Source organism: Cetorhinus maximus, chromosome 12 (genome assembly GCF_964194155.1).
Source record: "Cetorhinus maximus chromosome 12, sCetMax3.hap1.1, whole genome shotgun sequence".
Lineage (NCBI taxonomy): Eukaryota > Metazoa > Chordata > Chondrichthyes > Lamniformes > Cetorhinidae > Cetorhinus > Cetorhinus maximus.
Genome location: NC_135890.1, coordinates 107226011 through 107230779, shown reverse-complemented (window position 1 = coordinate 107230779; position 4769 = coordinate 107226011).

Genomic DNA, 4769 nt, shown 5'->3' with positions numbered 1-4769 from the left:
TGTTTCTGTCTGTCTGAATTGTCTGTGGCTTTCCCTGTATTCCATCCGGTATCCATATTTAGATGCAGGTTATGATCATTTACCCTAACAAGTGTTGATGGGAGAATCAGCTATGAATGAGACACCTATGGACAATATTGAAGAATCACACCAGCCCAGATTACCGGCCCATAATTTCCACAGTTTAATTATATTAATTATATTGAACCAGTTGATCTTCTGTGGCCTTACGCATGATATATTAGAGAATCTGGGCAGGATTTTTAGGCCCTGATGGGATCACGAATGGAGGCAGCCGGCGAGCCAATGAACAAATTGTACCCAAACATTCAGTCTGCACATGTTCAGACTGGACAATCTAAATGGTTCTCACAGCATCACAGCTTTGGGTAAAAATATCAAATACTCAGGTTTTTGTGAGAATGATAAAGGTTTACAACACAGAACTATTGGCTAATCATGTCTGCATTGATTCTTTACTGAGCTATCAACTAAGAATATTAATTAAGGCAGCAATTTATATAAAAATTAAGTTCACACCAGTTACATTTAGTAATTATGTAAAATATGCTTTTCTAATTATCTTTATTTCAACCACCTGTTTTGAATACTAGAAATTTTCAAATTACATCTTGCTTATTCAAACACCTATCCCGATACACTTACTTGAGACAAGGGAATTACTGAGGTGGAAGCTTATCAGTCAGTGATTCACGGAGTACCAGGGAGCAGACAGAGCTGGGAGGAAATAACAGGGAGACAGTTTTCTCTCCCTGGAGGGGACAGAAACATCTTCCTTGGTGAAGGAAACAAACGCAAAGATATCAGGGTACAGGCTTTAACAGATCAATGTTTCGTGAGCATACATCTCATGCAGCTAGTGGAGATGGTGGTTTCTCATGCAGTGCTAAAGGTGAATCATGAGAGACCACACCCACATTGCAATGCAATGCTGGAGGTGTGGCATTATGTCAGGGACACCCTGGTGACTGAGACATTCCAGAAACTCAATGCAGCCAAAAGATTCAACAAGAAGCTCTCAGCTCAGAGCAGTTGTGTTTTTTTTTTGGAGTGGTGCCAATGACTGCTTCATAAATGGCCAGAAGAGCTGGTAAACTCAGGGCTTTGTTGCTTTCACAAAGTGACGTCACAGCATGGGGAGGAAATGGGTAATTTACAGATAAATATCAATATACCAATCACTTAAAACTATATCGTAAAGGTTAAAAAACTAAGCTAAGTTGTTTAAATGCATAAACGTTAATTAATGAAATAAATAAAACTGGGTTAGATAGTGATGACAGTGCAGGTGCTTTGCCACAACAGCAGCATGTGGGAGTTGGTGGACAGCATTGCAATTGCTGACAACCAAATCCACAGTAAGTGTCTGAACCTCAAGGAAGTTCAACTTCCGACTTGTCGAGCTTCAATCCGAGATGCAGGCATTGTGGGGCATTAGGGAGCAAGACTGTTAGCTGGACACTTTATCCAGGAGGCAGTCACACTCCTTAGGTTACGTAGTGCCGCATAGTGTCTAATTAGTGGTCAGGGACAGGAGGGTGTGACTGCGGGTCAGGTCGGTAAGGAGACACAAGGCAGATAAGAAAATAGGAACATAGACAGCGTAGCACAATCGTGCAGTGCAGGGGACCTCAGCCATTGTCCTTATCTAACAGGCATGGGCTTCCTGCTGCCTGTCTGAATGATAAAAAAATCTGGTGGATGAGAAAGCAGACCATAGCACCATGATACATGAGGCCATTTACATTGAGTGTTGGCTGTGGGGGAGGAATGTGGTAATGGCAGAGGACAGTAAAGTCAGAGAGATGCATACTGTTCTCTGGAGCCACACCCAGGAGTCCCCAAGATTGTGTTCCCTATCTAGTGCCAGAATTAGGGGCTTCTCCTTGTGGCTGGTTGCTGACACTGATCTAGAAAACATTTTTGACTGCATTCTATAACCTTATCCCCCACATTACTACAGCAGATTTATTTTATCCAGTCGCTATGAAGATTAAAGTCCGCAGCATTACTCTAATAGTATCCTGAAAAAAGTGCTAGAGAAATTCATGGGACTAAAAGGTAACAGATTCCCTGGACCCATAGCCGTCTTCCTAGGGTTTAAAAGATCTGGCTACAGAGATAGTGGGCACACTGGGTCTTGCACAATTCCACAGATATTCAAACACTCCTCATAGATTGGAAGGATCAAACATAACCCAACTATTCAAGAAACGAAAGGAGAAAGAATCAGGAAGGAGTATAGGCCAGTTAGCCTGACATCAACAGAAAGGAATGTGCGACAATTTGTTATTAGGGACATGATAATAGGGCATTTAGAAATTCATAATTTGATTGGTCAAAGTCAACATGGATCAATGAAAGGGAAATTGTGTTCTATACATTTGTTAAAGTTTGTTGAGGTTCTGAGTAGCAGGGTAGATGAGGGGGAAACGGTGGATTTATTTTAATTGGATTATCCAAAGGCATTCAATAAGGCGCCGCCCAAGAGTTTATTTCAAAAGGTTGGGGCTCATGGGATTGGGGCTAATATATTACATGAAATGAGAATCGGTTAATGGTCAGAAAACAGAGAGTAGCAATAAACGGGCCATTTTCTGGTTGGCAGGATGTAACTAGCCGGGTGCTGCAAGGATCAGTGCTCGCGCCTGTTTGATGCTCATGAGGTGTTTGGACCGACCTTATTTCTCGGCATCTTCATCCTGATTGGCCTCCAGCACCTTTCTCCTCTTCACCTTCCCAATCTCTGATCGGTTAAGAACTGCCACTGGTAAACTGGTGCTGATTTTCAGGGATGGTAAACAGGCACAAAGAATGGAAAATATGGAGACCCCACTCCATTGATTCATTTAATTGCAAGAGTTAGCTTGTTTCCAGAAGGTGGAACAAAATCAGAGTAAGATCATGGAAAGCGTAATACAGCTGCCATTTTGAGGGCACACTTTTGATGGAGAGCCTCTCCAGCTCAGTTACATGCTACATCAGACACAGACGATTATCTCAGCCAAAATGTCTAATTTAATTTTTAAGAGGAGAACTGATTCCACTGCCCCTTTGGGTTAGCACTAGATTTGTAATTCAATCTGCAATCACCCTCACTATCAGTTCAGAATAGAAGCAATCTTTCATTTGACGAGCTTTTTACAATATTGGTGCACTGTCAAATCAAACAAGAACATCAGAAGGAGTAGAGGCTTAGTCCTTTGAACTGGCTCTGCCATTCAAATCAGGGCATATCTACCTCACCTTCACCTTCTCTCACTCTCCCCAAATCTCACATAAACCAACTCAACTCAGGCACCCGCCCAGGACATACTGTATTAGAGTCATAGCGTCATGTGGTTATACAGCACAGAAACAGGCCCTTCGGCCCATCGTGTCTGTGCCAACCATCAAGCGCTTATCTACGTATCACTGCTCGGGACACAGGACATTGTGTGGCCAAATTCAGTTTTTGTACCCTCTCCTCAATCTGTACAAAAACTGGATTATATAATTTACATCACTGGTGCCAATGTGGAGATGCCATCGTGCTATAACAGCCATATCACTGTAATCCCTTCCCTGTTTCGTTATGGTTGAGGTGTCACAGGAAGTTCCTTTCATCATAGGGTCTGAATTAGAATGAGCCCATCATGTATGTTCTGGCCATCAAATACCTAACTTTTCCCATCGCATTTTCCAGCACTTGGCCAGTAGTCCTGTATGCTGTGGCATTTCAAGTGCCCATCTAAATACTTCTTAAATGTTGTGAGGGTTCCCACCTCTACCACACCCTCAGGCAGTGGGTTCCAGATTACAACCACCCTCTGGGTGAAAAAGGTTTTCCTCAGATCCCCTCTAAACATCCTGCCCCTTACCTTAAATCTATGCCCCCTAGTTATTGACACCTCTGCTAAGGGGAAAAGTTTCTTCCTTTCTACCCTATCTATGCCCCTCATAATTTTGGATATCTCTATCAGGGCCCCCCTCAGCCTTCTCTGCTCTAAGGAAAACAACCCAAGACTATCCAGTCTCTCTTAATAGCTGAAATGCTCCAGCTCAGGCAACATCCTGGTGAATCTCCTCTGCACCCTCTCCAGTGCAATCACATCCTTCCTATGGTGTGGACCAGAACCGCAGAACTACTCCAGCTGTGGTCTAACTAGCGTTTTATACAACTCCAACATAACCTCCCTAATCTTATATTCTTTGCTTCGGGTAACAAGGGCAAGCATCCCATATGCCTTCTTAACCACCTTATCTGCTGTGCTGCTGCCTTCTGGGATCTATGGACATGTACACCAAGGTCCCTCTGATCCTCTGTACTGTCTAAGGTCCTACCATTCATTGTGGATACCCTTGCCGTGTTAGTCCTCCCAAAAAGCATCACCTCACACTCCTGAAAATAAAGATCGTTTTTCAAAGAAAACATTGGGTCCAGATGAAATTTCTAAGAGTAACAGCTGTTCAAACGGCCGATGGCAACAGAGCATCGAATCCTCCAGGCTCACTTTCGGCTGAAGATGCTCTACATTGTGTTACTGAAGGAAATGGGAAACGAAACAGATCAGAGGCCATTACCTGTTATCAGCAAGAATGCTCTGCTGCTGGCTGAGAGATCATTTGTCAGACACTGGGGGTGGGGTGGGGGAGGATGTTTTCGGAAAACGAAACTTCAGCTCCGATCACATTTAATTCATAACAGAACAGGGGATTTGCGACAATCAGAGGACAGCGGGGCTGTGACGTTTGAAAACCGGGTCTGA